Source organism: Mesoplodon mirus (assembly GCF_964341445.2).
Source record: "Mesoplodon mirus genome assembly, chromosome: X".
NCBI lineage: Eukaryota > Metazoa > Chordata > Mammalia > Artiodactyla > Ziphiidae > Mesoplodon > Mesoplodon mirus.
The window spans coordinates 35,748,101-35,768,950 of NC_138981.1; the positions used below are offsets into that span (position 1 = coordinate 35,748,101).

Sequence of the window (20,850 nt, forward strand, 5' to 3'; positions counted from 1 at the left end):
TCCAGTGTATCAGCTCTCATTTTGCTTATGTTGTTATTGTCATTGGAATTATCAGGATGTAGATTTCCCAGGTCACAAAAGCACCAACAGCAAAGATATTTTGATGGGACTTTTCATTTTGGCATCCTTTTCCTTAAGAAATTTAAACAATTATATGACCAGTCATCATTAAGTATTGATACATAACCAATGTGTGAATTGAGCCCCCCCCATTCATGGTAATAGCAGCAGCAGCATCACCTGCTACCCCAAGGTTTCTGTTGTGCAGGGGAGGAGAAACCTGTGGAAAAAATAAGGGCGAACCCACTTTTAGAAGCAAAGTGGATGAAGATGTCAAGTCCCAGAAGCACCACAGAAAGAAATACTGTGGCATCTTGGGCTGTGATCAGTGTTTGTTTTTTCTTCCACATAGATATTTCACACTAAACTGAGCATTGCCTTTAGAAGTTGGCAGAAGGGCTTTCCTCCCACAATGGCATATTTATGGCCTCTGAAATTAAAGAAAATAAATAGGACGAGGAAGTTTATATAGGCAAAGCTATAACAAAAATCAGATCTTGCAAGGTTTGAGCAAGAGCTGTGGAAATTGGGCCACATCAAGGATTCCAAAAGATTATCTGAATCATCTGGGGTGTGAATTTAATACACTGATTCCAGAGCATTGCTCCAAACCTACTGAACAAAATCTCTAGAAAACTTCATCATTTTTATCAAGCTTCTTAAGTGATTCTAATAAAGTGGATCACAGCTTGAGAAAGACTGCATTAGAGGACAAATTATCTTGACTGTATTACTTAGACCAACTCTACATCATGATGACAGGTTGGCTTTGGCTAACTTGGACATTATTAATTGCAAGGCAACCATGGTGAGGTGGAAGGAGCCTAAACTTGAACTCAGATTGACATAAGCTCGTCTTGACTACTTACCAGCCATGTGGCCTCAGTCAAGTTAATTATCCAATCTAGGCCTTGATCTAGTTGCCTGTAAAATAGGGATAATTGGGCTGCCTTGTAGTAATTGACGATATCAAATGAGGTAATATATGTGAATATGCTTTGTAAATTTTAACCCACTGTGAAAAAAAAAAAGGTCATTATTAGTGATCTAGAGATAGCAATCTGTACTTCATAATCTCTTAGGCCCTTCTTTTCCTGGGTCCTTGGCTAGGTCTTAATCATTCTATGTACAATGAAGTGGTCTCCAGTGTACAGCAACAATACAAAAAATAACCCTTACTTTGCTATGTCACGCATTGTGGAATTTCCTACTGGATCTAATTAGATAGTAAGTTTTGCAAAAGTGTTTAATTTGAGGGAGAGAAAAACTGGTCATTTTTTTGTTAAGATGTTGTGGAACCCATAAGCAAACTATCTTTCCACCCTTTTCCTTAACGTTCTTTCAGTGTAATGACCATCTCTTTCTATGGCCCATTGCTTATCCCTTATGTCAGGGAGATCAAACCTACCTTCTTCACAGGGATGTTGTTCAGAATCACACTTTTTATCTGCAGAAGGAAATTTACCATTCTCTCAAAAGAAATTCCATAGAAATACAAACTGCTGTTATCATTATGAGGAATGCATAGTGTTTCAGAGATTAGCAATTGTACCTCATTTACCACATTAGAATTTATTGAACTATTCTGGCAGAGGGTTCCTTTCATACTTGGAAAAGGGAGGTAGAATATATAGTTAGTATTGGCTATAAGTGACAAAATATGCATATAGGGAGTAGATCATTTTTTTCTTTCCAGTATTTCAGCACAAGAGGATAATTGTCTCTAATCGTTTTCCTTTTTCTCTGATTGAGGCAGACACTAATAAAACAAGTAAAATATTTTATTATCATAGTTATAGCAAAAGTTTAAATCATGGCTGTTTGCTGAGGAAAAAAAGTCCATAGAAGGGCAGAGAACTAGATATGGATTTGAATCAAAATATTTTCTTTTTATCCCTTTATTGTTAGATCTGCTTACTTTGGGAAAGGAATCTGATTGTTCTTTCTAAGCATGTTTTTCTACTTAGCCAGAGGTTCATTTTGTCTTCAGAAAGTTGAAACTTGTTTGTGCAGATCCATGGGAATTGATGAGTCCTAACAGTAAAATTTTTTAAATCTTTCACATTTGGAAACAAGGAAGGAAGGGAGCCATTCCACCACAGAACAGTTTATGTCAATCATTTATGTTTGAACTGTAGTTAGAGTGATTGAGTGTTGGGAATATATTTTCTTTTCCATCCTTTCCAATATTCATTATTCATAAATTGACATTTTTGAAGAGAGATCATTGGCTTTCAGTTGATATGAAGAAAGAAATGTCTAGACTTTCCTGAATCTTCTTGCTTTTGACCTTCTTCACTACCCACAATTAATTTGTCCTCCTTGATTCCTAAATATCATCTTACATTGTGCCTCTGACTGATGGGGTGCAGCCCAGAACCTTAGGAGATGCCCTCAATGCTTTATGCCACTTGGATTAATGGAAATGTTACTATTAATTTTCAGCTCTTTCCTATCACCTCCGAACCCAGCTCTGTTAGAGTCATTTGTTTGCAAAGCATCTGAATGTACAAAGCCGGGTTGGGGGGAGTGGGGTTGCCCTGGCTGCTTCCCAGGGTGTCAAATTTTAAGGGGTACTAAACATCCCTGAAAAGGTAGTGAGGTGGGGAACTCCTCTCAAGAAAAGTATGGTATTAGCAGGAAGAAATAATGTCTGCTTGAGTAGATAAGTGAGGAGGGGACCCCATAGCTGAAGAGCAATTCATGGTTGATGAAAGACAGGTCTGATTAGAGACAGGGTTTCTGTTTTGCTGAATGGGGGATATAACTTGGGCCAGGCATGAATTGATAAGGACATAGGGAAAAGGGGGTTTGCCTCCACTGGAGATTCCCCTCCATTGGAGATATCCTTTATCCCTTCCACCAGGCAGGATTCCTCAAAATAAACAGTGTACAAATATTTAAAGAACCTCTGAGATGGGCACCACGTCATCAGGGCAAGAACTGGCCCAGCTCTGAATGTGCTAGGTCCCCGTTCCTGGATTGAGTGTAGCTGTCACAGGCAGGCTGTTTTGCTCTGGGCCTGAAGATGAGTCCAAGGGTTTAGTGGACTGGAGAGGGAAGACACACTTTCAATACCCTAAGAACAGCTAAGGATCACTGGGTTACTGGGACATTGAAATGGCTGCTCTCCTTGGGAAGAAGTATGAGCGGTAATTTTCCAAACTCTGCCAGTGACCAGGTCACCTATATCTGCCTTGTCACTGGCACCCGCCTGCTTTGGCTGCCAATTTACTCTCCTAAGCTCCTGCTCTGATACCAAGTTGACCTCTTTGTTTGTTTTTAAATTAATTGACTTTAGACTGAGAAGTTAGAGCAGTATTAGGTTTACAGAAAAATTAAGCAGAAAGTAAGAGTTCCCATATACTTCCACTCCCCTCCCCGTGCAAGTGTCTCCTGTAATTAACATCTTCCGTCGGTGTGGTATGTTTATTATAATTGATTGACCAATATTGGTACATTATTATTAATTAAAGTCCATAGTTTATATTAGGGTTCATTCTTGGTGTTTTACAGTTGTATGGGTTTTAGCAAGTGCCTAATACCATGTATCCACAATTACATTATCATACAGAATCATTTTGCTGCCCTAAAAATCCCCTGTGCTCCAACCCCTTGCAACCACTGGTCTTTTTTTACTGTCTCTTTTTTTTTTCCTGCCTCTCTATATTTTTCAGAATGTCATATAGTTGGAATCATACAGGATATAGCCTCTTCCGACTTGCTTCTTTCACTTATCAATATGCATTTAAGGTTCCTCCATGCCTTCTTGTGGCTTGGTAACTCATTTATGTCTGTTTTTCATTGTGGTAAGGGCACTTAACGTGAGATCTACCCTCTTAAATTTTTAAGTACAGTATCACTGTTTTTAGGGGGGGAGAGGGAGAGAGAGGGAGGGAGGGAGAGAGAGAGAGAGAGGGAGGGAGGGAGGGAGGGAGGGGGAGAGATGGTTGAAAGATCTAAGAAACAATAATATTTTTTAAATTCCCTTGGGAATTCCCTGGCGGTCCAGTGGTTAGGACTCCGTGCTCTCACTGTCAAGGGCCCGGGTTTGATCCCTGGTCAGGGAACTAAGATCCCACAAGCCTCACAGCCAAAAAAAAAAAGAAAGAAAAAAGAAAAAGAAAATTCCCTGGAGATGATGGGAGGTCTACATTCATTTTGCTAGTTTTCTTGGTTCTGTTTTGGCTACAAATGACTGTTCCTATTTACTTGTTTTGCCACATTTAGTACAAAATTAATAGCAATGCTTAAACACTTAACATGCCTACTTCTAAGCTTCTGTATGGAATATGCACCCAGACCAAAGCTTTGTGCCACTCTGTACTTCCTGCAAAGTGTAATGGCTTTTTCATTAAATTCACTTTCCTAAGATCTCTCCTGTGTTCTATTACAAGTTATTCCTGGGTACTTGAAGATGCATTGTGTGTCACCTATTCCTTCTGTTTTTATACTTATTTGTCTTTGGAGCAAAGCTCATTTGCTGAATTGAGACACACAGATTGGATGACTATCTGGTGTCTGTTTCTAAGGCTAGATGACGTTGAACAACTCTTCATGGTGCTTAGCTGTTGAATCTAACCCTCATTTTGGTTCTTGCTCACTTATTTTCCTGTAAAGCTGAACCCTGACACCATCACTCCCTTTGCCCTCCCCTCAGTAAATCATGGGTAGTAACAAGGGAAGGGATCAGAAGTAACATTTATTGAGCACCTAGTGTAGTTCAGGGGCTTTACAAATTGTTATCTAATTTATTATCTGTGTTTTAAAAAGACAAAGGACCAAAAAAAAGAGTCATGAGTCTGAGATGTTAAATAACCCAACTAGTATATAATAGAGCCTCACCCTACATTTAGCTCCCCATTTCAGATCCCAAAGCCCATGCTCTTTGTTCTTCACCAAAATGTACCCCAGATAGAAATTCTGTGCTTGTTATGAGCTGGAGACTTGCTTCTCAAAGTGTGATTCATGAACCAGCAGCATTAGCTTTACCTCGGAGCTTGTTGGAAATGAAGAATGTTGGGTCCCAAGCCAGAATGAATCATAATATTCATTAGAACAAGGTCCTTAGTTGATCTGCAAGCACAATAAACTTTAAGAAGCACTGGTGTAGAGAATATGGCAGACGGGACCTTGATATTTAAGGTACTTGATACTTAAAAGACTGTTAGTTGTAGTTGATGTGAACATTGGCCTGAGACACACCCCATTTATCAGTCTTTTATTTAAAATTTTTATTGAAATATGATTGATTTACAATGTTGTGTTAGTTTCAGGTGTACAGAAAAGTGATTCAGTTGTGTGTGTGTGTGTGTGTATTCTTTTTCATATTCTCTTCCATTATAGGTTATTATAAGATATTGAGTATAGTTCCCTGTGCTATACAGTAGGTCCTTGTTGATTATCTATTTTTGTATAGTAGTGTGTGTATTTTAATCTCGAGCTCCTAACATCCCTCCCCCCCCTTTCCCCTTTGGTAACCATAAGTTTGTTGACTATGTCTGTGAGTCTATTTCTGTTTTGTAAATAAGTTCATTTGTATCATTTTTCTAGATTCCACATATAAATGATATCATATGATATTCATCTTTGTCTGATTTACATCCCTTAGTATGATAATCTCTAGGTCCATCCATGTTGCTGCAAACGGCATTATTTCATTCTTTTTTATGGCCGAATAGTATTCCCGTGCGTGCGTGCGTGTGTACCACATCTTCTTTATCCATTCATCTGTTGATGGACACTTAGGTTGCTTCCATGTCTTGGCTGTTTTAAATAGTTCTACTATGAACATTGAGGTGCATGTATCGTTTTGAATTAAAGTTTTCTCTGGAGATATGCTCAGGAGTGGGATTGCTGGATCATATGGTAGCTCTATTTTTAGCTTTTTGAGGAACCTGCATACTGTCTCCATCGTGGCTGCACCAATTTACATTCCCACCAACAGTGTAGGAGGGTTCCCTTTTCTCCACACCCTCTCCAGCATTTATTATTTGTAGACTTATTGATGTTGGCCATTCTGACAGGTGTGAGGTGATACCTCATTGTAGTTTTGATTTGCAATCAGTCTTTCTTTGAGTCCTTTCTCTTCCTCAATTTTGATTTCTCCCCATAAACACATGGATGCTTACTAGCATCCTTTTTTTTCTTGTGTTCTCCTGTTACTATCCTGAAGACATTCCCCAGTGTGTAGCTGACCTCATTTCAGAGTACGTGCAATGAAGACCTGGCTATTTTTTTTTATTATGGATGAGTCTTCCAACCTGCTGAATCCAATGAGGACCAACTGAACCTAGATACAGTCCCCTCTAAGCCTGAGGAAGTAGAGCCCCTAAAAGCTCTATTCCATAATACCAGTCAGACAGACATCTTCTAGATGATGTCTCTTCTACTGTCAGTCAATATTTAGCACTGTGTGGCTGATGATAATCAGGTATGGAGAAAAGCATTTGGAGACCAGCTTGGCTTAGGCCAGTGAAAAATGTGAGGCCTGAGTCAGGAATACATTTTTGTTCATCCTGCAGAAGGATGAAAGAGGGTAATAGCTCTGCTACTTGTTGTGGATTTTGAGCAAGACGTTTCCACTCTCTGAGCCTCAGTTTTCTCATCTATAAACTGAGGGGCTTGGACTAAGTGCAATCCAACATTCCCTTGAGTTCTAAAGTTCTCTGATACCTTGTGCATGCTGAAATCCATTGACCTTAAGAAGCCATTGATTGTAAGGTGCAGCAGGGCTTCAAATACCACTAAAAAAGGGGGGAAATGCAGCCAATTATAACAGTAAGATGTTGTTCTGGATGTTCTACCTCTGTCTCTGCTTTTTTTTCCTCTTTGCCCTTCTTCACATTGCTCTATGCCCCAAGAGGCCAACCTTAATGAACTGCTTCATTGGGGCTGTCTTGCCCTGTGGATTTGGGTTGGGATTGGCCAAAGGAAGGAACCAGTAGGAGATTGAATGGTGGGAAGTGAGATTGATACAATTCTTCCCTTGGCTCTTTCCTGCTGGGTCACAAAGTGCCAGGGGTTACATTCCTCTGCTCAGGATTATAGCTCCTGGCAGGTGGCCTTCTCCTCCAGCTGGACCTACGGTCACCACTCCCTCCCTTCACCCCTTCAGGCCTATGAGTGGTAAAGTCCTCGACTGTGGCCAGTTTCACCATCCCTCATTACTTTCCCTTAACCTTGACCACACCTTTATGAATAGTTTTTTATTAATTTTTCCTCAATGCCACAGTCACAGTTTCAGTGTTCCATTTGTTTCTGGCTGGGGCCTTAACTGATATAGTAATTGGAATTGGGGTGTTCTTAAGAAGTAGGCTCTCAAAGTAGAATTTTAGCTTTGTGTTTGAGGAGCATTACAGGCATGTGGCAAAGTAATAGATGCTTGCTTAGTCTGTCGGAATGAATGGGAAAAAAAATGATCTTCCGATCTTTGTGCCTCTAATACCCAGAAAAAAAACAGGTAGCCAGAAATTAAGAGGGATTTCTCTTTTAGGTTTCTCAGAATGTGCAAAGATGGTCATTGAAAGAAGTTATGTTCCCTTAAAAAGATTCCCTTTGGTCTCTACAATAGACACCCCTGCTTCTGATTATCTTTGCTGACAGGAATGAAAAAAAATTTTCCCAGTCAATATTTGGGTACCAGGTACTAGAGACTTTATTGCTTTGCTCTGGTAAAGACAGCACATCTGGAATAGCAAGAATGTCATCAATATGGTGGATGAGTCTGCTATTCCATATGTAAAGACAATCAAGATTCCTCTGGAGCCCATTATAACAAAGAGCCAGAGAGATGGTGATCTTTTCTTAGATAAGAGAGTAAAAGATAAACTGTTCTCTGTCATGTGAATGCACCATTATACTTAGACTCAAAGAAGACATTACATGGTCTCTCCTCTGACCTAGAAACTCAATTTACAGTGAAGAAAGTGCATCTGGGAGTTCATGCTATGGAATTCATTGGTCTTACCATGTGTCTCAGCACCTGAAAATAGCTGGTTTGATAGAAGAATGGAATGGTTTACTCAAAGCTCAGTTATAGAATGAGCTGATATACAATGCTGAGTGAGGCTGGAGAGAATCTTACATGATAGAGTATATGCTTTAAATCAGCAGCCAAAATATGGTGCTGTAGCCCTTGTAGCCGAAACCCATGGGTTAAGGGACAAAGCTGTGCAAATGGGGATGGCCTTTCTCATTGTTATACCTAATAGCCTACTTAAGTAGTTTTTCCTATATGTCTGCATGAACTTGGGTTCAGTGAGCCTAAGGGCTGTGGTGTCCAAGGAAGGCACTAGCATTTTTACATAGGAAACTGTCATGGTTCTATTATATTGGAAGCTGAGAATGCCTCTTAAATATATGGCGCTCCTCACACCATTAAAGCTACAGGTAGAGAAGAGGTTACCTGTACTAGCTTAGGTGATTATCAAGCGGAAATTGCGTTGCTCATCCACAGTGGTTACAAGGAGAACTATGGCCAGAGCTCAGGGGATTTATTGAGGCATCTCTCAGTACTCCATTGCTCAGTCATCCTGGCCAGGGGAAAACTGCAGCAACCCAATAAAAACGGCCACTGAGGAATCAGATCCTTCCCGAATGAAGGTTTGGGTCAATCCTCCAGGTAAAGCAATTCAGCTGAAGTGCTGGCAGAGAGTCAGGAGAATTTGAAATGATTATTAACGCAGATCTCATGACCAGCTACATAAGTGGGATTGAAGCATCTTTGTTTGGTCTTGATTAACTGTTTCTTCCACACTTTTTCTCCAGCTAGCTTCTGGAAAGAGCACTGGTGGTAGCTAAGATTTTAAGTTTCAGGTGGGCATATGAGAGAACTGATCCAGTAGTCGACAGTCAGGAAATGTTCTGATAGTATCTGACAGATGGTAAATAGTTCAGGCTTTATGGGCCGTCCAGTCTTTGTTGCGACTACTCATCTCTGCCATTGTGGAGCAAAACCAGCCATAAACAATATGTTAAAACTGTGTGTACCTGTGTTCCAGTGAGGCTATTGACAAAAACAAATGGCCAGGCTGTTGGCTCTAGTTTGCTGACTTCAGTAGGTGATGGGGACATGAGATTTTTATTCAGACAAAAGAGTAGATGTTGAGGGTAGAAGGGATGAATTGTGCTGGGTGATCACTGTCTGCCCGACCAGAGTCCCTCTCTGCAATTTTCGAAACTGTGCTTTGCTCCTTCACCCTCTGGTTTTCAGTTGGCTTTGGCCAACTGGAGCCAATAGTGGGAGATCAGAGAACAGGAGGAGAGAAAGTTCAGGGTATTTATTCCCCATACTCCTTCCCTGCTGAGCTGAGGGTTGTTAAAAGGCTGTGTTCCTCTATCACAGCTCTGCTTAGGTGGTCTGTCCTAAAACTATACGTAGAGTTCTCTCTGAATTCCAGTAATCACTCCCTCCGCTTGCCCTTCCGGCCTAGGGTGGTAAATGTCCTTGGATGCTACTAGCTTTGGAGTGCTTCAGTATCCCTTAATGGTTCCTTTTACCATGCTCACCCATTATAAGTAATCCTCTCATTATGTCGTCTTCAATTCCCACTAGAATCTGCCATCCATTTCCCACCAGGACTTAGACTCAAAAAATGTCATTGATTGTAAGACACTCTCCACTTCAGAGATGTTAAAATGTGGGGGGAAAAAGTGCATCTCAGGATCAATGAAATATGCTAATTGCAATATACTCCTGGTGAATGAATGAATCGATGAATGATTAATATTCACAGTGCAGCTCACCTCAAAGGACAGATACAGTGGAGTGCTGTGACAGATTGTGTGTTATTCAGAATGAACTTCAAAAATCAGAATCAACATTGATTCTTCTTAAGGATTTAGATGCTCTTTCTTAGTCTTGAGACAGGTAATCAATGGCAAGGTCATATCCTTGCCCGGGACTTCTGTTACACCAGAGCTAAAACATTAGAATGCTCTTGAGTCATTCCATTTCTCTTGAAATGAGATGACTCCAAAGAAACAGCTACCGACCTGGGTACAATTTGGTTTTTGGTGAAGCAGGCCAACTGACTGTTGTTTGTGACTCTTCATGAACTGAGTTCAGAGCTTTCCACAAGAAGAGGATGGTCCGGGAACATATTAGAGTCCTCGCAAGTTGCAGTTAACGCACATTCACTGCCCTACGTGACAACTGGCATATGTTCTGGCCAAGCCTATTTTAACAGCCATGGGCCTTCTTTACGGCCTAAGACATTACTTAGTCTAGGCTGCCTGTCTAGAACTTACCAACTCTTAAGCAAAACTAGTGACCCGTTCTGCATAGGCTGTCTGATTACAGAAATCTAGCAATAATTGAGGCTACTCAGACTAGTACAAGAGCTAATGTGCCTTTGGAAAAGTCTGCTGTGTTTCCTTTTTCTAATTCTTAAGTTCCTAATTGTTCCCATAGAGAGAAAGAAACAAGTGTCTCTCCTCTGGCCCTCCTCTGGAGCAAAGCAACTCAGAGCACTGGTCCATGATAAAATAAGGAGCTTACATCAGAATGTAAATCAATGCGCTGCTTCCTTTGCTGAGAAAGTTTTGCTATCAAAAAATATCAAACTAAATAATGCATTTATTGACATTACTGATTTACATTCTGGGGCCAGCTCCCTATTTCTTTGTGAACCACTAACAAATGGTCCAGGGACCAGTAGCCAGTAGGAGCATTCCTCTAGAGGGCCTTGGAAATCAGTCCCTTCACAAGATGGTCTTCTAAATTGCTGCCACTTACTGAGAAATGAGAGTATTTCTTCCCATTCCAATTTTCCAAGAGAGAGGTGACTCTTTTCTCCAAGCCTTTGAATCCATGCTTACTCTCAGAGGGCATCAGAAACCCACTTAATAGCCTGCCCAGGAGTCAAATGGAATTCCATGAGACTCACAGACGCATCGAAAGATACTCAGAGAGAAGGATTCAGATTTGATCTGTGGTCAGACAGATGACAGTGTTTCAGTTCCATTTGAAATCAGTTCGTTAGTCCCAGGGTACTGCTGCCTAAGTACAACATCATCCTACAGGGAAACTTGTCACTTCTGATAGAGAGAGACAGACAAACAAAACAAAATTCCAAACTCTGTGCACAGAAATTAAATTTCCCCCAAGCTTCGACACAGCCATAGAACAAACAGAAAAACAAAACCTTAGGCTGAGCATCTTCAGAAATGACATGATAATAATAGAAGTGTATTCCATTGCATGTGCACGCGCGTGTGTGTGTGGATGTATGTATACCACATCTTCTTTATCTGTTCATCGGTCAGTGGACATTTAGGTTGCTTCCATGTCTTGGCTATTGTAAATAAGGTTGCTGTGAACATTGGGGTGCGTGTATCTTTTCGAATTAGAGTTTTCTCTGGATATATGCTCAGGAGTGGGATTGCTGGATCATATGGCAACTCTATTTTTAGTTTTCTAAGGAAACTCCATACTGTTTTCCATAGGGACTCCACCAGTTTACATTCCCACCAGCAGTGTAGGAGGGTTCCCTTTCTCCACACCATCTCCAACATTTGTTATTTGTAGACTTTTTAATGATGGCCATTCTGACTGGTGTAAGGTGATACCTTATTGTAGTTTTGATTTGCATCTCTCTAACAATTAGTGATGTTGAGCATCTTTTCATGTGCCTGTTGACCATCTGTATGTCTTTGGAGAAATGTCTATTTAGATCTCTTGCCCATTTTTTGATTGGGTTGTTTGTTTTTTTGATATTCAGTTGTATGAGCTATTTGTATATTTTGAAAGTTAAGCCCTTGTTGGTTGCATCATTTGCAAATATTCTCTCCCAGTCCTTGGGTTTTCTTTTCGTTTTGTTTGTGGTTTCCTTTGCTGTGGAATGGAATGGAATACTACTCAGCCATAAAAAAGAATGAAACATTGCCATTTACAGCAACATGGATGGACCTAGAGATTATAATACTAAGTATACTAAGAAAGAAAGACAAATACCATATGATATCACTTATATGTGGAACCTAAAATATGATACAATTGAACATATTTACAAAATAGAAACAGACTCACAGATGTAGAAAATAAATTTATGATTACCAAAGGGGAGAGGGGGTGGGGGAGGGATAAATTAGGAGTTTGGGGTTAGCAGATACAAACTATTATATATAAAGTAGATAAACAACAAGGTCCTACTGTATAGCACAGGGAACTATATTCAATAACCGGTAATAAACTATAATGGAAAAGAACATGAAAAAGAGTGTGTGTGTGTGTGTGTGTGTGTGTGTGTATCTGATCACTTTGTTGTACACCAGAAGCTAATACAACATTGTAAATCAAATATACTTCAATAAAAATTTTTTTTAAATACGAGAAATCCATCTTCACGCTGCACATTCACCGGTAAAATTGATTCTGATTAACAAAGATAGTTGCCTTGCATCATTTCTATGTCTTTCTCCTAAGGAGAAACAAGTGCTCTATTTTAGATGAGATAAGCATGCTTCTAACTTTGTAATGCAAACTCTAAACATTGGCCATAGGCAGAGAAGCAATGACTTTGGGAAGTGTTTATGTCAGTGGTTATACCGGCATCCTTCACACCTCATCCAAAATAGTGATTTACACTTTTGGCTGCACATGAGAATCCCCTTGTAAAGTCTCTCCAGGTCCTGTCTGCACCCAGGGAACTTCCATCTTAATCTCTGGGGATGGCACCAAGGCATCAGTCTTTTTTTAAAACTCCCCAAGTAATTCCATTGTGCATCCGAGGTTAAGAAAGACTGACACAAATGGTGTTGAGAGAACTGGTAGGCTAAGTATGATGTTTGCTGAAAAAGACATACCCCTTAGGGCACTAAGGTAAGGGGAACCTTCCAGTATCTCTTCTGTGACTCCAGGTTCCAAATTTAATATTGTTTAAAAGCAAGTAAAGCAGGAAGGAGAGGAAATATTCGTGATTTCTTGTGAAGATTAAATGAGATAATGTGTATGCAGTGTTTGGATTCTTGATGGGCCAAAAGAGTCCGTTCATCCCTGCTATTCATTTCTGATTAAATCAGTGAAGGATTATAGAATTTATTGATAGAAAGATAGCTGCAGGGAATTTCCTGGCGATCCAGTGGTTAGGACTCTGTGCTTTCACTGCCAAGGGTGCAAATTCAATCCCTGGTCGGGGAACTGAGATCCCACAAGCCACATGGCGCGGCCAAAACAAAAAGGAAAGAAAGAAAGACAGCTGCAGACCACAGGAACAGATGCAGCAAATTTGAAGGGATTTTCCCTTGCGCTTTGGGTCTCTACAAGGCACACTGTGCATGACTCCTGCCAGAGTTGAGAAAAAAGCCCAATTTTTGTTATTCTTACACGCCGTCCTACTCAAGCCTCTGTCACCATTCCAGAACTATATTCACAGTCAGTGCACTTCAGTTTAAGGCAGCAGCTCACAGTGTGGTCTGCAGACCCTTGCACATTCCTAAAATCTTTTCAAGGGGTCTCCAAGGCCAAAGCTATTTTCCTTATTTACTTTTTCCTGCTGGGTTGACATTTGCTTCAATGGTCCAGAAGCAATCGTGAGTAAAACTGCAAGCACTTCAGATTCTTTGCCTAAATACACACACAGTAAGAAGATAAAACACCACTCTCATTTTTAAAAGTCCTGATGAAGCAGTAAAAATTATTAATGTCTTTAAACCTTGACCTTTAAGTACATGTGATTTGTAAGAGTTTTTATGCGTGCCCAAGTTTGAGGGTTGTCTCAAGGAAAAGCACTAGTGCATTGGAGTTGCATATTGAACTGGCTGCATCTTGCAACTATTTTTATTTTAAAGAATGAATGACAGATAAACTATAGTTATTCAGGCTTGAGAACTGGGCACACGTTTTCTCAAAAATGAACAAAGTGAGCCTGTCACTTCAAGGAACAGTATGTGCTGCCAATGATAAAATTTCAGCTTTGAAGCAAAACAGCTTCCCAATACTTAGAGACATTTCTGGTAGGAGGATCGGTGATGACATTAATCAAGGTGAATTTTTGATACTGTATAACAAATTTTATCGACCTTTGGAAGATCTGCCTGACTCAGTGAACCAATATGTTCTAAATGACCAATGCATCAGTTATTGAATACAAAATCGTGCAAGGGTAAAAGATCCATTCAAAGTGCAAGATAGACCAATGGATTTTAATGCAACACAGTATACGAAGTTTTCCATAGTGACATTAATCTTTAAGGAACTACTACTTGCTGAGTTCTGGCGAAATGTAAAAGAAAACTATCCATAGTTATCTAAATAAGGCATTAAACTATTTTGCTCTTTTCCAAATGTATAATTCTGTGAAATCAGATTTTCTTCATATACTTCAATCAAAACAACATTGATATTGCAACAGACTGAATGGAAAAGCATATATGAAAATCTAGAAGTCTGCTTTTATGGCACACTTTGAAGAGACTTGCAATCATGCAAAATAATGCCACACATCTCGCTTTTTTTAAAAGTTTGAGAAGCATATGTAGTTTTTCTAAAAAAATGTGCTCTCTGAATTAACATGAGTTTATTTTTTTCCTAAATGAATTGAAATATAAATTATTTAAAACTTTTTGAGTCTTAATTGAGGTACCACTGACATATTAGTTTCAGGTGTAAAACATAATGATTCAATATTTGTATATATTGTGAAATGATCACCATATGTGTAGTTAACATCTGTCACCATACATATTTACAAAAAAATTTTTTTTCTTGCAATGAGGACTTTTAAGATCCACTCTCTTAGCAACTTTCAAATGTGAAATACAATATTATTAACAATCGTCACCTTGCTGTTATTACATTTCCATGACTTATTCATTTTACAGCTGGAAGTTTGTGCCTTTTGACCCCCTTTATCCATTTTACCAACTACCTCCATCTCTCTGGTGACCACCAATCTGTTCTTGAGCTTGGGGTTTGTTTGTTTTTTAGACTTCAAGTATAAGAGGTATCATATAATATTTGTCTTTCTCGGGCTTTCTTACTTCCCTTAGTATGATAATCTCTAGGTCCATCCATGTTGCTGCAGGTGACATTATTTTATTCTTTTTTTATGGTTGAATAATATTCCATTGTATTATATATACCACAGCTTTTTTATCCATTCATCCATCAGTGGACACTTAGATTGTTTCCATAACTTGGCTATTATAAATAATGCAGCAATGAATATGGGGGTGAATATATATTTTTTGAATTAGTGTTTTCATTTTCTTCAGATAAATAACCAGAACTGGAATTGCTGGATCATATGGTGGTTCTATTTTTAAGTTTTTGAGGAACCTTTATACTGTTTTTCATAGTGACTCCACCAATTTACATTCCCACCAATAGTGCACAGAGTTCCCTTTTCTCTACATCGTCACTAACACTTGTTATCTGTCTCATCTTTTTGATAATAGCCATTCTAACAGGTGTGAGGTGATATTTCTGTGGTTTTGATTTGCATTTCCCTGATGATTAGTAATGTTGAGCATCTTTTCATGTACCATTGGCCGTCTGTATGTCTTCCTTGGAAAAATGTCTATTCAGATCTTCTCTCTGTTTTTAATTGGATTGCTTGTTGTTTTGCTATTGAGTTGTATGATTTAATATATTTTGGATATTAACCCTTTATCAGATATACAATTTGCAACTATATTCTCCCATTTGATAGGTTGCCTTTTCATTTTGTTGATGATATCCTTTGCTGTGCAGAAGCTTTTTAGTTTGACTCTTTTTGCTTTTGTTGATTTCACTTTTGAAGTCAGATCCAAAAAATCATTGCCAAGATGATGTCAAGAAGCTTACTGCCTATATTTTCTTCTAGGAGTTTCATGGTTTCAGGTCTCACATTCAAGTCTTTAATCCATTTTGAGTTGATTTTTGTGTACAGTGTAAGATAGTGATCTAGTTTCATACTTTTGCATGTGGCTGTTCGGTTTTCCCAACATCATTTATTGAAGAGACTGTCCTTTCCCCATTGTATATTCGTGGCTCCTTTATTGTAAATTAATTGACCATACATGCATCGATTTATTTCTGGACTCCCTGTTCTGTTCCATTGGTCTGTGTGTCTGTTTTTAGGCCAATACCATACTGTTTCAATTACTATAGCTTTGTAATGTAGTTTGAAATCAGGGAGTGGAGTGTGATGCCTCCAGATTTGTTCCTTTTTCTCAAGATTGCTTTAGCTATTCAGGGTCTTTTGTAGTTCCATATGAATTTCAGAATTGTTTATTCTGTTTCTGTGAAAAATTACATTGAAATTTTGATAGAGATTGCATTGAATCTGTATATTTCATTGGGTAATATGGAAAATTTAACAATATTCTTATAGTCGATGGGCACGGAATATCTTTTTGTTTACTTGTTCCTTCAGTTTCTTTTATCAATATCTTATAGTTTTCAGTGTACAGGTCTTTCACCTCCTTGGATAAATTTATTCCTAGGATCTTTTTGTTTCCTTCTAGTGTATTCTTCATTTCAGTTATTGTGTTGTTCATCGCTGATTGTTTGTTCTTTAGTTCTTCTAGGTCCTTGTTAAGTATTTCTTGTATCTTCTCAATCTGTGCCTCTATTCTCTTTCCAAAATCTTGGATCAACTTCACTATCATTACTCTGAATTCTTTTTCAGGTAGATTGCCTATTTCCTCTTCATTTATTTGGTCTTGGGGGATTTTACCTTGCCCCTTCGTCTGCTTGCTGTACAGTAGAAACTAACACAACATTGTAAAGCAACTATACTCCAAAAAAAATTAATTTTAAACAAGTAAAAAAAAAAATAAAGGTGCCATGCTCAATAAATATGACACATGAATGAAAAAAAATTTATTCCTAGGTATTTTATTATTTTTGGTACAATTGTGAATGGGATTGATTTCTTCTCAGTTTTAATTTCTAGCACAGTAAATACTGGTAGATGTAACCAACATAAATGAAAGTGCTTTGGAGTCCTCCAAAAGTTTGAGAGCTACTGGTTTAAGGAAATGTTTACACACATAGGCTAACCTCATTTTCGTTATTGCACAGTTAAATTAGTAATTCATCAGTTTGATCTTGTGGACGTTTGGTTTTAGGCTTTGTTGAGCATATCTATTTCAGTTTACCTTAGACCAGAGGCTTAGTCTTTACTTCTGGGTTTTCAGTGGAAGCCCAGCTTGTTCAAAGAGCCCCTTTACCTTGCTTGATTCAATCTCCGGCACCGACCAGCTACTGAGATGTCTGTTCAACTGTTCTTTCAGCTGTTGTTTTGCCCCTGGACTCCTTGGAGCTTTGCTCTGCACATGCACACTTCAGGGGTCAGTTAAGGATTTGAGATGAATTTATAGGCATATTTGGAGCCTCCCTCCCTGTGGCTTTCTCCTCTCTCATGTCTCCTTCTCAATTTCTAGCCTCTCTAGCCACTCTACCTCTGTCTTGCGAATCCTTAGCTCAGTAAGACTGCATCCTTCTGCTTGAGCTCCATGTCCAATTCACCAAGCAAATGGAGGAGGCTTCTGAGGAAAAGCCCACTAAATGTGGATCTCATCCAGTGTGCTTCCATTCTTTGAGGGTCGTATCTTCTGTAGTCTTTGCCTGCTTTTGGTTGAATTCCAGTGAACTCAGGCGACTTCTTTTGTTGTTGTTTTTCCAGATTTATAATTATCAGCAGGAGAGTTCATATGGTATGAGCTACACTGCTGTTAAATGAAATGGAATTACTGTCTTTTCTCATATTTGAACCAAGATCAGCAAGGCCATGTCCTCATCTGTGGGGAGACAGCAGAGTCAATACCATGTCCTTGAAAAATATGTCCTCCTCCAGCTGTGCCGTGTTCTAGAAGCTCTATTTTCCCACAATCCACATACTGACTCTAATTTTATATTGTCTTATCTATGTGCTTCTGATGTTGGGCCAACATCATTTTCTCACAGACTACCCCTTCATCCTTGGTGGATGGTCATCTATCTAACATCCTTTGCTTGTACTTGCGTTTTGTTATTGATTCCCATCATTATATATGTCTTTTTAAAACATGCTTTCTGGTTTTTGACCATTTTACATCATTGTGGACTTATAGTTCCAGTTGACATTGATTGTTGTCATATTTTTGGTATTCAAACTGTAAGCAGTTGGCCTTTATTAGCTCTTTCTTCAGACTAACTTATTTATTCCTTCATTTTTTACTTTTTTGTTGAAGTATAATTTACCTACAATGAAATGTACCTATTTAAAGTGTACAGTTGGACGTGTTTTGAAAAATGTATACAGCCATGCAACCCACATCCCTATCAAGATAGAACATTTCTAACACCCCATGATGTTTCCCTTATGCTTCAGTCCAATCAGTTTCTCCCCTGGTAGATGAAACCACCATTGTGCTGATTTCTGTCACTACAGACTACTTTTGTCTGTTTGCAAATTTTATATAAAGGGAATTATACAATATGTACTCATTTGGGTCAAGCTTCTTTCACTCAAGATGATTTTGAATTTCATCTATATGTTGCACATATCAGTCGTTTGTTCATTTTTATGGCTGAGCAGTATTCCATCTTGCCAGCTTATATATTCTCTTGGGCCGTTTCCAGTGGGGATTATGATGAATAAAGCTTCAAGCCTTTTTGAAGCTTTATTTTCTGTTCTCTTAAGTAAATACCAAGGAGTGGAATTGTTGGGTCTTAGGGAAGTATGTTTAACTTTATAAGAAATTACCGGTTTTTCCAAAGGTATTGTATTGTGGTTTTCATTTTTTATTTCCCTGATGACTAAAGATGTTGAACATCTTTTCATATGCTTTTCGGGTATTCATATGTCTTCTTTTTTAACTGTCTGATTAAATCTTTTGCTAATTTTTTAACTTTTACTATTCACTTGCAGGGGCTCCTTATCTTCACTTTAAAAAAATATTACCTCAGTTACCTCTGAAAGTATTCTGACCTTCTGAAAACAACAAGATGTCTCAGGCTCCCTTTTGAGTTTTCCTGCCCCACACATGGAACCAACTACAGTTGACCCTTGACCAACACAGATTTGAACTGTGTGGGTCCACTTATATGTGGATTTTTTTTCAATAGTAAATACTACAGAACTACATGATCTGAGGTTGGTTGAATCCATAGATGCAGAACCACAGATACAGAGGGCCCACTTTAAAGTTATATGCAGATTTTCAACTGTGGAGGGGGGCTCAGCACCCCTTACTCCCACACTGTTCAATAGTCAGCTGTACTCTCTAGGGAATCCTGTGACCTTCTTGTGGAACTCATGATGATAATCTGTGTAACCTCTCTCAGACCCTGAAACAAGAAGAGCCGGGCCCAGCCCTCACCATAGAGCCAGTTCTGACCAGGGTAGGGGGCTGGACCTAGATCTTCCTGCCTTGAAGTCTAGGACAGGATACTTAGAAATCACCATGAGAGTCAGTTCTGGCCCCAAAACATTGTACCCTAAAATGGGAACCTCAAAGCCTGTTAAGTTCATCCATGCTGATTTCTATAATCCTTCAGTTATAAGCATGAGACATCTTGCCAGTCCTCTAACTAGTCTTCTGTTGTCCTGTCATTCTCATACTGCTCTGAGTATGCCCCAGCTGAACTCTCTCCCAGAGCTTTCTGTGATGCCTTCTGGATCACTGCCACACACACAGACACACATTTCATAGTAAGCTAACCTTCCTAAATCTTTGGTATCTTTTCAGAACAATCCTAAGTAAATCCTGACTTTCTCCTGCATCACTTTTCAAAGAGGATATTGTTCTTTCTTTCCTTTTTTTTTTTTTTACATCTTTATTGGAGTATAATTGCTTTACAATGGTGTGTTGGTTTCTGCTTTATAAGTGAATCAGTTATACATATACATATGTTCCCATATCTCTTCCCTCTTGCATCTCCCTCCCTCCCATCCTCCCTATCCCACCCCTCTAGGTGGTCACAAAGCACCAAGCTGATCACCCTGTGCTATGAGGCTGCTTCCCACTAGCTATCTATATTACATTTGGTAATGTATATATGTCCATGCCACTCTCTCACTTTGTCACAGCTTACCCTTCCCCCTCCCCATGTCCTCAAGTCCATTCTCTAGTAGGTCTGTGTCTTTCTTCCTGTCTTACCCCTAGGTTCTTCATGACATTTTCTTTCTTAGATTCCATATATATGTGTTAGCATACGGTATTTGTCTTTCTCTTTCTGACTTGCTTCACTCTGTATGACAGACTCTAGGTCCATCCACCTCACTACAAATAACTCAATTTCGTTTCTTTTTATGGCTGAGTAATATTCCATTGTATATATGTGCCACATCTTTATCCATTCATCCGATGATGGACACTTAGGTTGCTTCCATGTCCTGGCTATTGTAAATAGAGCTGCAATGAACATTTTGGTACATGACTCTTTTTGAATTATGGTTTTCTCAGGGTATATGCCCAGTAGTGGGATTGCTGGGTCGTATGGTAGTTCTATTTGTAGTTTTTTAAGGAACCTCCATACTGTTCTCCATAGTGGCTGTATCAATTTACATTCCCACCAACAGTGCAAGAGGATTCCCTTTTCTCCACACCCTCTCCAGCATTTATTGTTTCTAGATTTTTTGATGATGGCCATTCTGACTGGTGTGAGATGATATCTCATTGTAGTTTGGATTTGCATTTCTCTAATGATTAGTGATGTTGAGTATCGTTTCATGTGTTTGTTGGCAATCTGTATATCTTCTTTGGAGAAATGTCTATTCAGGTCTTCTGCCCATTTTGGGATTGGGTTGTTTGTTTTTTTGATATTGAGCTGCATGAGCTGCTTGTAGATTTTGGAGATTAATCCTTTGTCAGTTGCTT

The 20,850-nt window shown here is 39.0% G+C and overlaps 1 protein-coding gene across 8 annotated transcripts in view; it reads left to right on the forward strand.

The window, feature by feature from the left end:
• The window catches only part of SYTL5 (synaptotagmin like 5), a 249,609-nt gene that overhangs the window by 171,500 nt on the left and 57,259 nt on the right, over positions 1–20,850 (forward strand). The gene's annotated exons all lie outside the window — the stretch shown is intronic.